Consider the following 13,456-nt stretch of genomic DNA (forward strand, 5'->3'; position numbering starts at 1 on the left):
GGATGGAAACACCTCCAAACATCTACCAGCCCCAACTCCCTATTTAGATCTGCCAGCTGCCTAGATCTCAAAGATATGCCCACAGAGCTCCGAGGTGTCCTGTCCATCTCTGGGTCAATGATACAATTAAAATCTCCCCCTATAATTGTATGATGGATCCCGAGAGCCATCAACTTAGAGAATGCTCCACTATAAATTTAAAAGGGTGTGCTGGGGTGGGGGGCAATATAGATTCAAAATCCCATATTCCTCTCCATATATTAGGGCTTTAATCAATATACACCGTCCAGACTCATCTTTTATCTGGCTTAACATTTGGAAGGGAAGATTCTTCCGAATAAGAATGGCTACTCCCCTACTTTTTGAGCTGAAAAATGAAAAGAACACCTAGCCAAACCCACCCTGTTGCAGCTTCAAATGCTCCTTATCAAGTAGATGTGTCTCTTGTAAAAGAGCTACATCAACCCTTTCCTTTTTAAGGTTTGATTATATCTTTTTCCTTTTGATTGGCGAATGGCTCCCCTTGATATTCCAGATGCACCACCTAAATGAATGGCTGGCCATGATCGTTCAAGCAAGCCCAAGACCCCCCAGGAGGAAGAACCCTACCAAAAAGACATTGAATAAAGACTAAAAACAATTCACATATGAAAAATCTCTTTAAAACAGTTAAATCAAAACAACTAAGAACTACTCCCAAATAAAAATAACATGAAGCATATTTAAAAGGAGACTTTCCCCCTTACTTACAGGGGGTATGACTACCTTCCAATAACCCCACCATGACCTCTCCCAGCTAGAGCCATGCCCTTGGCCCAGGCATTACAAAATAGAGTAAATAAATTCCAGTATCTTATAAAACAGGAGTTAAAAGTGGGCGACCCACCCATTCCCGCCCCAAACACAATCACCTAGATACGCTTAACAAAACAACACAAGATAAAAATATATAAGATTACAAAATTACAATCCCAGCAAGTATTCAGCAACTAAATAAGAAAAAATAGCCCCACTCAGAGACATTTCCAAATAATCAAATAAACTGCGCGAGCTATAGATAAGAGGCCAAAGAAAGAATAAGGAACGAGCCCCCACCCACCCCCAAGGAAAGATAGAGGGAGAAAGGAAGAAGGAAAGACAAAAGGGGGGCAACATAAAGTCGTTATCCATATAGTTCAAGTCCCGCAGTCTATTTCAGAGCATCCAGGAAATCGTTTACTTTTTACAGTGACCCAAAGTTATATACAGATCCTCCATGACTGAAGCGCAGCATTGCCGGATATCACATGGAATATTGAATATTTAAGTCCCTCAGATGCTTCTTCACCTTGTCAGATGCCCTCCTCTTGTGGTCCACAACCGGATAAAAGTCCAGAAACAACATTATCTTGGAGCCCTTGTAAATCATGGCATGGGGATCCTTCCCCAAGACTCTAGAGGCCTCCAGCAGCATTTGCTTTTCCCTGTAGTGTTAAAGTCGGACTAAGACTGGGCGGGGGCACTGGTCTGAGCTGGGCCTGTGTACAGTAACCTGGAGGGCCAGCTCAACCCGCACCCGGCCCAGCTCTGACTCCAATTTCAGAAGTTGCGGGAGCCATTGCTCCAGGAAATCCACAAGTTGGCCTTCCTCCTCCTGTTCAGGAAGGCCCAGCAACTGAATATTTTTCCAACGACCTCGATTTTCGAGGTCATCGATATGTTCCTCCAGGGTCTGGACTCGTTGCTCCAGAGCCCGGACGTGACCCACGGATGACTCAGCAGCAGTCTCCGAAGTCGCGGCACATTCTTCCACCTCTCCAATACGCTGCCCGAGTTTCTCGATCGACTCCCACCTGGAGCGGGTATCCTCGATGGACGCATCAATCTTCTCTTGGAGTTTGGTGAACTCTGAGATCAGACTCGTCTCTGCAGGTAGGTCCTCCGAGGTGGCCATGGGCGTCTCTGCTGCTGCAGCGGAGGGGAGAGGGGGTCCTTGCCTGTTGCGAACTGCGAGAGCCTTTGCCCTTAGTCATTTTAAAAAGCACCAAACTGTTAAAGTTTGATGCAAAGTGGCCAAGGGTGCTGGGCAAAAACGATTTTAAGTAATTTAGCAGTTGAGGTGAGGGTGGGCACCCCACTTTGCCTGAGTCTTGGGCAGAGCTCTGCAGACTCAGACCTACTGGGTTGCCGCCATCTTGGATCTCCATCCTTTTCCTTTTAATTGACGAATGGCTCCCTTTGACATTCCAGGTGCACCATTTAAATGAATGGCTAGCCATGATTATTCAAGAAAGTCCAAGACACCCTAGGAGGAAGAACAGCACTCAAAAAGCATTGAGTAAAGACCATAAACAATTCACATAAACTTAGAAATACAGCCTTTGAAACAACTAAATCAAGACTACTAAGAACTACTCCCAAGAAATAATAACTAAGACATAATTAAAAGGAAACTTTCCCCTTTGTCCACAGGGGGCACTCCTACCTTCCAATAATTCCACCAACACACCTTGAGAGATAGAGACATGCCCTCAGCCCAGACATCACAAATTAAGATAAACTCATACCAATGTCTTATAATACAGAAATTAGAAGTGGACAATCAACTCCCCCTCTTCATATTATTACCTGAGCATTCTTAACAAAGCAGCAACATGAAATAAAATATATACAATTACAATCCCAGCAAATATTAAAGGAAAACTCAAAAACATCCCCTAACAACCAGATAAACCAAGCAAGTTATAAATAAGATTTAAGAGAAAAGAACCCCCCAGGAATGATGAAAAAGAGAAAGGAGGAAAGAGAAACAAAGGGGGTAAAGTAAAATAATTGTCCATATAGTTCATGTCCTTCAGTCTATTTGAGAGTATCCAAAAATTCTTTTGTTTCTTCCTGTGATCTGAAGTTATACACAGACCATCTGTGACCGCAGCGCAGCGTTGCCAGGTATCTCATGGAGTACTGAATATTTAAATCCCTCGGTCGCTTCTTTACCACGTGTGTACCATAACCGGAGAGAAATCTGGAAATAGCATTATTTTGAATCCCTTGTATACCATAGCTTGGGAATCCTTCCCCAAAGCATTGGAGGCCTCCAACAGCATTTGTTTCCTCCCTGTAGTGCTGGAGTCGCACTAGAACCAGGCGGGGGCGCTCATCTGACCCAGGCCTGCGCACAGCAACCCAGTGGGACTGCTCAACCCGAATACGGCCTAATTCAGACTCCAGCCTCAGCAGTTGTGGGAGCCATTGCTCCAAAAAGTCATCAAGCTAGCCTTCCTCCTCCCATTTGGGAAGGCCCAGCAGCCGAATATTCTTCCGACGACCTCAATTTTCAAGGTTCCTGCCTGTTGCAACCTCCGTGATCCTTTACCTTTAGTCATTTTAGAATGTACCAAACTGCTAAACTTTGGTGCAAAATGACTATAGCAGCTGGGAAAAAGCTATTTTTAATCATTTAAAAAGAGAGGAAAGGATAGGTATCCCACTTTATCTGGGTCCTGGGCAGAGCTCTAGACCTACTGAGTCACCGCCATCTTGAATCCCCAGAAATCAACATTTCTGATATGCAAACACCCAAGTGCCTGGAACCTTCTCAAAATGTACGCAGCTTAAAAGCCAAATCTTACAGCAATTGATAAGGAGAATCTAAAGTTTTCTTCCGATTTGAGATTTTGTTTTACTGCAGAGAAAAGAACAGCTTCTTCCTTCTCGGAGATCCAATAGCTTCCCACCAAGCATTCACACCTACAGGCAACTTTTATTCTGGTCTGGGGGTGGAAATATGGATTACAACCCAGCACTGGGAAGTCCATTCTCACTTTATCCATTTCAGGCCACATATGTCCAGTCTGAGAAGATTTGAGTTAAAAGTTGCCAACGGGTTTTCAACACAACTTGCTTTTCCCCTGATGGTTGATAAATTCCTCAACACTCAGTTAAAAGTTTACAAACTTGGGTCTCCTGGCACACTGTGCATTTCGGTTGTGCACCACACTTTGCAAAGTAGTCATTTTATGGCTGAGTTGTTGATTTCATCAAGACAATTGGATGTTAGATTCAGTGTCTGTATAGTTAGATTATGCCTTTAGCATTTTTATCTCATTGTTCAAGGAAGTGAATTATCCATTTAAATCTATCCAGAAGGAGATTCTCAGTAGGAGATAGTAGTTAATACATGACTATCATTAACATCAGAATTTCACAATTTTCTTCAGTGTTTATTTTGAATTTCTTTTAAAAAATTTAAAACGCAAACATTTTATTTTCACTGGTTGCCTACAGAATTGTTCTCCTCATCAGTCTGGCTTTCTTTTCTCTTCCAAACTACTATTGTGAGAAAATATTTCTGTTGCTTTACAGCTAAAACTTAACTTGATGAATGTCTCCTCTTTCCACTCCTATTTTCTGAAGTTAGCGGCTTGCTTTACCCAAAAGTAACTTTGGTTTGATCCTGATTCTAAATTTCTGTAGAAATCTATCCATTGTTATATTTTTTTCCTTAGAAAATATTCCACCCAGAAATATTATTTTGGGTTCACAAATTATAAAATTGATCAGGACGATTGGGCCAATATTTATTTATTTACTTCTTCACTGGAGCATTGCAGCATGCCAAGGCATGCCCAGTTGTCTGTCCTCAGAATGGTGCAATGCTGCAGTGAATCAGAGCGAAAATTGGAGGAACAACATCTCATCTTCAGACTGGGCACTTTGCAGCCTTCTGGATTTAATATTGAGTTCACCAAATTCAAATTGTGATCAACTCCCATTCCTTCCCTTTCTTTTAGCTTTACTTGTTACATTCTCTGTCACCATGCCCTCTCTCCCCTCCCCCCACCCCAGTGGGCCTGTCTTCTCTTTCAGGTCTGGCAGTTAGACGCACCATTGTTCTGCCAGTCTCACATTCCAATCACTTAATCTGAACTATCAACATCTTTTCTTTACCAGCATTCTACACCTCACCACCACCGCATCCCCTTCATCTCCCCCCCCCCGCAACTATAGCATAAATGCTGCCCCCTCCACACTTCACTTCTGACTAAGAGTCATCTCGACTCAAAACATTGCTTGATCTTTCTCGATAATGCTGTCTGAACCCAGAATTGTTATTTTCAGTACAGATTCCAGCATCTGTAGTAATTTACTCCTCCATTTTCAGTATGTTTGTTGGAGGAAACTTTTTTTGTTGATCAGGGCACCAGGTCCCTGTTGGGACCTGTTTGTATGCAAGGGGAATGAATAACTTATAACGCCTCAAAATATAGTAGTAGGCAATTCTGAAAGTAAGATAACATATTTGTAAAGATTGTATGATCAAATGATGTTAACATTTTATCCTACTATCACATTACATGCCTAAGTAAACTTCAGTTGGGTTGGGTTGTCTTGTCGTCAAATCACTTTCTCCCATCTGTGTACTCTATATTTTGTCAGCAGAGGGCACCTGTGCATTACTTTTTGCAGACCATAAAATTACAGGCAAATATTTGGAATAAATTTTATCAGTGACAAATGCTTAATTTTCTTATTTGTACATTTTAAAGTTAATTGTTTTGTGTGTTTGTTTAATGAAATCTCCTCTTTCCAAAAGGTGCTTTCATACTGACATAAATACCAACTAGCTTGGAGCTTTGTCCAATTTATCATTGTTAATATTCGGCCTGGACTGTGGGTGCTAGTGACTTATCCAGCTGAGGAGCAATCAGGAAAGTTAGACTGTATCTTGCTGACATCCATACACTTCCTAATAAGAACCACTGCCTAGCCAACAGATGTGGGAACCCCTGACTGGTTATCTCCCTACTTTGTTTAGTAATGCTACAATCAACTGTGTTAAATCTATGAAACCACAGAAGTTAAGAACAGGAGCCCGTTCAGTCCACTCTGTCTGCACCAACTCTTTTCTGCAGCTTCCCAAAACTAAATTCAACACTTTCTGTTTTCTCTTCACATACCACTGCAACAACGACTGACTCACCTTTATATGGTCCCTTTTTATGATAAAACTGCCCCTAGCTGCTTCATGGACATTTACGAGATCAGCCAAAACAAAAGGGATTAGGAGGGATTGTCAAGAAGTGAGTTTTAAATGTGGAGTTGGAATGATGGAGGGAGTTGGAAATGGGATGATTTTTCACAAGGAATGGATGTATTCCTTGTGTTCGAGGTGAGGGTGGGAGTGGATGGGGCAAGGACTTAAACAGACAGATAAAAATGACAAAGTAGTTGCCTTGCCATTCAGGGTGATCGTAAGAGTTTTGAGACAATTGACTATGAATCTGAAATCGGAACAACAATCTATTCAAGGAGCGGCAAGAAATGGAGGTTGTAGATGGCACAGCTAATAATTGAACATAAAGGGGTCAAGGGAATACCTTCTGAGATGATTGGGGGATGGGTTTGCAGGTGGTGGTGACTGGTTTTGGAAGTTAGAGGATAGGAGAGGTCAGTTAGACTCGAAACGTCAGCTCTTTTCTCTCCTTACAGAAGCTGTCAGACCTGCTGACATTTTCCAGCATTTTCTCTTTTGGTTTCAGATTCCAGCATCCGCAGTAATTTGCTTTTATCCAGTGTTTAACCCACTGCCACCTCTCTTCCAGGAATGCCTACCCTGAAGTAGTACTGCTCTTCTCTCCGACAGGATTTTCATTTGTCTCTCTCCCCCTGTCCACCTTCACTGCTTTCCTTTTCTCTCTCAGTGTTAGACAACGTATTTACTAAGACTTGCTTCCGCAGCCATATTTCCTTCTTCAGTGACTGTCTTCGCCTCCGACTTACTCCACTTGGATTTCAACTCAAATTCCACCCTGCATGCAGCCTCCAGGATTACAGGTATTTGCATGGTATACGACATTTTTCCAACTGCTATTCACGACGCATCCTAAAAGCCACACTCAGGGCCATGAGCAGCCACATGAAATCACTCGACACCTCTCTCCAGCAGCACCGACTTACTCTCTCTCAAAGCTGTCCTGGTCCAGTTTCATTTCATCCTTCGTATTATTCGACACCTTAACTCCAAGATTTTCCTGTTTCTTGCAGATGTTAAGGAACGCAAGCTTCAATTTCTTAACCACACCCCTGCCCACCCTCCACCTTCCAACAGTCCCAATCCCTCGAACCCCATCTTTTCCAGCCCCAGTCCTTGTCGTATGTTCACCATACCCTCTGACCTTCCCCTCTCTGAGGCTGAGCTTGCTGTTCTCAGCAAAGGACTCAGCTTTGTACCCTTACGTCCCCGCCTCAATGAATTCCGGGCTCGACATGATGCTGAGCTCTTCTTCCGTCGCTTTCACCTTCGTGCTCACTTCTTTGGGCAAGAGTCTTCCCCGGCTCCACAGATCCTTTCACATCCCTCCAACATTCCACCTCTAATTGGACACCCCCGCCAGGACAATTTCCTGCACTCGATCTTTTCGTAGACAATTGTCGACGGGACATTGGCCGCCTTCATGTCGCTGCCCCCTTACCATTCCAACCTCTCTCCATCCGAACTTTCTGCCCTTCGCTCCCTTAGGTCCAACCCCAACCTTGTCATCAAACCTACTGACAAAGGGGATGCTGTTGTCATCTGGCGTACTGACCTCTACATTGCAGAGGCTGAGCGCCAACTCTCAGATTCCTCCTCCTACCTCCCCCTGGAGCATGACCACACCACTGAGAATCAAGCCATTGTCTCCAACACTGTGACTGACCTCATTTTCTCTGGATGCCTTCTCCCCACAGCTTCCAACCTCATAGTCTCCCAACCCCGGACAGCCCATTTCTACCTACACCCCAAAATCCACAAGAAGGACTGTCCTGGCAGGCCCACTGTGCCCACATGCTCCTGCCCCACTGAGCTTATTTCCTTCTACCTTGACTCCATCCCTACTCCTCTGGTTCACTCCCTCGCCACCTACATCCGGGATTCCTCTGATGCCCTGCGACACATTGACAGCTTTCAATTCGCAGGCCCAACCACCTTCTATTCACCATGGATGTGCAATCTCTTTACACCTCCAACCCACACCAAGATGGCTTGAAAGCTCTTCAATTCTTTATCAAAAAGAGGCCCGAACAATTTCCATCCACCACCACTCTCCTCCACCTGGCTGAACTTGTTGTCTCTCGCAACAACTTCTCCTTCAACTCATCCCATTTTCTCCAAATCAAAGGTGTAGCAATGGGTACCTGCATGGGTCCTAGCTATGCCTGCCTTTTCATGGGGAATCATAGAGATGTACAGCATGGAAACAGACCCTTTGGTCCAACCTGTCCATGCCGACCAGATATCCCAACCCAATCTAGTCCCACCTGCCAGCACCCGGCCCATATCCCTCCAAACGCTTCCTATTCATACATCCATCCAAATGCCTCTTAAATGTTGCAATTGTACCAGCCTCCACCACATCCTCTGGCAGCTCAATCCATACATGTACTACCCTCTGCGTGAAAACGTTGCCCCTTAGGTCTCTTTTATATCGTTCCCCTCTCACCCTAAACCTATGCCCTCTAGTTCTGGACTCACTATCCCCAGGGAAAAGACTTTGTCTATTTATCCTATCCATGCCCCTCATAATTTTGTAAGCCTCTATAAGGTCACCCCTCACCCTCCAAATCTCCAGGGAAAACAGCCCCAGCCTGTTCAGCCTCTCCCTGTAGCTCAGATCCTCCAATCTTGGCAACATCCTTGTAAATCTTTTCTAAAGCCTTCCAAGTTTCACAATATCTTTCTGATAGGAAGGAGACCAGAATTGCACACAATATTCCAACAGTGGCCTAACCAATGTCCTGTACAGCTGCAATATGACCTCCCAACTCCTGTACTCAATACTCTGACCCATAAAGGAAAGCATACCAAACACCTTCTTCACTATCCTATATAACTGCGACTCCACTTTCAAGGAGGTATGACCCTGCATTCCAAGGTCTCTTAGTTCAGCAACTCTCCCCAGGACCTTACCATTAAGTGTATAAGTCCTGCTTTCCCAAAATGCAGCACCTTGCATTTATCTGAATTAAACTCCATCTGGCACTCCTCAGCCCATTGGCCCACCTGGTTCAGATCTGGTTGTAATCTGAGGTAACCCTCTTCACTGGGAGAAAGTGAGGACTGCAGATGCTGGAGATCAGAGCTGAAAATGTGTTGCTGGAAATGTGCAGCAGGTCAAGCAGCATCCAATGAGAAGGAGAATCGACATTTCGGGCATGAGCCCTTCTTCAGGAATTCCTGAAGAAGGGCTCATGCCCGAAACGTCGATTCTCCTTCTCCTTGGATGCTGCCTGACCTGCTGTGCTTTCCCAGCAACACATTTTTAACCCTCTTTGCTGTCCACTATACCTCCAATTTTGTTGTCATCTGCAAACTTACTAACTATACCTCTTATGCTCGCATCCAGATCATTGATGTAAATGACAAAAAGTAGAGGACCCAGCACTGATCCTTGTGGCACTCCACTGGTCACAGGCCTCCAGTCTGAAAAACAACCCTCCACCACCACCCTCTGTCTTCTACCTTTGAGCCAGTTCTGTATCCAAATGGCTAGTTCTCCCTGTATTCCATGAGATCTAAACTTGTTAATCAGTCTCCCATGGGGAACCTTGTCGAACGCCTTACTGAAGTCCATATAGATCACATCTACTGCTCTGCCCTCATCAATCATCTTTGTTACTTCCTCAAAAAACTCACTCAAGTTTGTGAGACATGATTTCCCACACACAAAGCCATGTTGACTATCCTGTCATGTACATCCTGTCCCTCAGGATTCCCTCCAACAACTTGCCCACCACCGAGGTCAGGCTCACCAATCTATAGTTCCCTGGCTTATCTTTAACACCCTTCTTAAACTGTGTGGAACATTTCTTGTTCCAGGCCTACCTGGGTCCCCTCCCACAACTGCTTTATCGGTACATTGATGACTATTTCGGTGCGGCTTCATGCTCTCGTCCTGACCTGGAAAAATTCATAAACTTCGCTTCCAGTTTCCATCCCTCCATCACCTTCACCTGGTCCATCTCTGACACTTGCCTTCCTTTCCTTGACCTTTCTGTCTCCAGCTTTGACAAAGGGTCAGTTAGACTCGAAACGTCAGCTCTTTTCTCTCCTTACAGATGCTGCCAGACCTGCTGAGATTTTCCAGCATTTTCTCTTTTGGTTTCAGATTCCAGCATCCACAGTAATATGCTTTTATTTATAAATTCAACTGAAGTAGAGGCCAGGAGGGAAAACCCACCATCAGGTGTTTAATGAGGTGATGATAGAGTGATCAACTGCCTTTACTTAAGACATTGAAATGTTTTATCCTTTAATTGCCATCTGTGGACAAGCATTGAATTCTCCAACAACTCTGAATAAATAAAAACCAAAAGATCTACAGATGCTGTAAATCAGAAACATAAACAGAAGTTGCTGTAAAGGCTCAGCAGGTCTGGCAGCATCTGTGAAAAGGAATCAAAATTAACATTTTGGGTATGATAATGTCAGCTCATTATGAAAATAGGCTAAGGAGTAAATGATAGGTGGGAATAGAGCCCAAAAAGAGAGAGGATAGTTGGATAGACAAAGGAGTCAATAATGATCTGGCTGGGAGGGTGAATAGTTGTTAATGGAGTCTGTTAGTGGGTAATAAGTAACGCATAATAGCAGGCTATGTGATAATAAGACCTAGAGTTGTAGTAGGGGGCTAGAACATGGGGGAGTTCAGGCCCTAAAATTATTGAACTCGGTAGTGAATCCGGAAAGCTGCAAGTTCTCCAAGTGGAAAATGAGGTGTTGCATTTCCAGCTTGCGCTGAATTCGCTGGAATACTGCAGCAAGTCTGAGACAGAGATGTTAGCCAGGGAACAGGGTGGTGTGTTAAAATTGCAGGAAACTACAAGTTCAGGGTTTTTTTTTGCAGACAGAACATGGATGTTTTGCAAAGCAGTCGCCCAGTTTACGCTTAGTTTCTCCAAGGTTGAGGAGACCACATTGTGAGCAGTGAATGCAGTAGACTAGTTTGTGAGAAGTGTAGGTAAAGTGCTGCTTCACTTGGAAGGTATATTTCAGCCCTTAGATACTGAGGAGGGAGGAGGCAAATGGGCAGGTGCTACACCTTCGGCAGTTTCAGGAGTAGGTGCCATGGGGCTGCATTGGTGTGTTAGGAGTAAAGGCAGAGTTGACCAGGGAGTCCCTGAGGGAACAGTTCCTGCAGAAGGTGAACAATTTTGAATTAGATTAGATTAGATTACTTACAGTGTGGAAACAGGCCCTTTGGCCCAACAAGTCCACACCAACCCGCCGAAGCGCAACCCACCCATTCCCCTACATTTACCCCTTCACCTAACACTACGGGCAATTTTAGCATGACCAATTCACCTGACCTGCACATCTTTGGACTGTGGGAGGTAACCGGAGCATCCGGAGGAAACCCACGTAGAGACGGGGAGAATGCAAACTCCACACAGTCAGTCGCCTGAGTCGGGAATTGAACCCAGGTCTCTGGCGCTGTGAGGCAGCAGTGCTAACCGCTGTGCCACCATGCCGCCTTAATAAGGCCTCTTCATTCCAACAAAATACATCTTCTACTTTGTCCAAAACTCTTTATGATTATTAATACTTCTGTTAAATTGCCTTCTCTGTTCTAGTGTAAATGTTCCTGTATCTCAAATTTCTCCTCATGCTTGCAGTTTCTTATCCGTGTACCTAGAACCTGCCTAAATTCTTATTGCCCTTTCTTTAAGAGAACACCTAAAACTTCACACTGTACTGTAATTGAGAACTAACCATCACCAAGTGCAAAGTTATCATGATCTCTTTGCTTGTGTACTCTGTGCTACCATTTAACAATCCCAATTAACTTTTGAAAATTTTTAAAAAACTTTTCTCCTTGCACTTGCACCTGTCTCCCTGCTATAGGAAAGATGCTGTGAAACCTGAAATGGTTCAAAAAAGATTTACAATGATGTTGCCAGGGTTGGAGAATTTAAGCTTTAGCGAGAGTATAAATAGGCTGGAGCTATTTTCCCTGGCACGTCGGAGGCTGAGAGGTGACCTTATAGAAGTTTATAAAATCATGAGGGACATGGAAAGAATGATTAGCTAAGGCTCAGAGTTGGACAATCCAAAACTAAAGGGCATAGATTTAAAATGAAGGAGGAAGACCTAAAAGGGATCTAAGGGTAACTTTTTCAGGCAGAGGGTGGTGTGTGTTTTCAATGAGCTGCCAGAAGAAGTGGTGGACGCTGGAAGGGTTGAGAGGAATATAGGCCAAATGCTGGGAAATATGACTAGGTTAATTTAGGATATCTTGGCAGCATAGACAAGTTGGACTGTAAGGTCTGTTTCCATGCAGTACAGCTCTATGACTCTATGAGTTGCATTTGCAAAAAATTATGTCCAATATATTTAGATGGGACAAGACTTGAGATGAATTCTCCTGGTATATCTGACATGGTTCTGGTGGCATTCCTAACATGAAAATAAAGCCCAATGCTGGTTCGATAAGAAGTCCACTTGATGCTTGATTGATGATTCAGGCTCAGAGAGGTAGCCCCTAGTAGTTAATGTGACAGAAGATGTCAATGACTGGCACATTGGTTACTTCAAAGAGATTGATGCTGACAATGCAGTTAGTGGGATCCAAATGAATCTGGAAGTGGTGGTAACATAAATGAATGGGTGGGAAATTCACTGAACTCACAGACTGTGTTACTGTTTCTATATACCTGAGCAAGCTGAGAGGAACAGTCAGCACCGAATACCAATCCTGACAAATTAATTAGCACCCAGTAAGGGTCATTCAGGTATAATGCGCATTTCGTTAACACGATTTGGCTATAACATGATTGATGAATTATGGACGTTGTTTGGATAACGCAAACTTTCTGCTGACCAGTATAACGATTTTCTATAGCGATATTGTACAGCACAATTTTCTAGAAAGATTTTCTATAGTGCGGGATTACAGAGGATCGCAACTGTCGCTTTATAGCAGAACAGCTGTATTTCAAAGTATCCATGTCTCTCTGTCCTTATTTTCTCTCAGAGGGTTCTGATCTGTTGAATTCCCTTCCTCAAAAGACAATGGATACAGAATATTTAAGCATTTTAAAAATAAAACCTTGATTTTATAGTGAATGAAAGCTTATCAGGGATATGCAGGAACATACAGTTGAGTTTAAAATCAGATCAGTCATGATCGTATTGAATAATGGCGCAAGCTTGAAGAGCCAAGTGGCCTACTGTTGTTTCTTATTGGTGTAAGCCAAATCCTTCTGAATTTTTTCTACTGAGTGAATAGTCCAACACCTTACTTTCCTTCCCAAAATGCATAACTTCAACATTTTTCAACAGTAAATTGCATCAGCCCCATGACTACGCTAACTTGCATACTTTTCCAAAGTCTGAACCAGCCCAGCCTTAATATTTTATAAAAAACTGCCACATCTGTAGTTTTGCCTGAACTACGTTCACTGCACATTAACAATCAAAACTGGTGAACAATGTGGA

Source organism: Hemiscyllium ocellatum, unplaced genomic scaffold, assembly GCF_020745735.1.
Source record: "Hemiscyllium ocellatum isolate sHemOce1 unplaced genomic scaffold, sHemOce1.pat.X.cur. scaffold_2980_pat_ctg1, whole genome shotgun sequence".
Lineage (NCBI taxonomy): Eukaryota > Metazoa > Chordata > Chondrichthyes > Orectolobiformes > Hemiscylliidae > Hemiscyllium > Hemiscyllium ocellatum.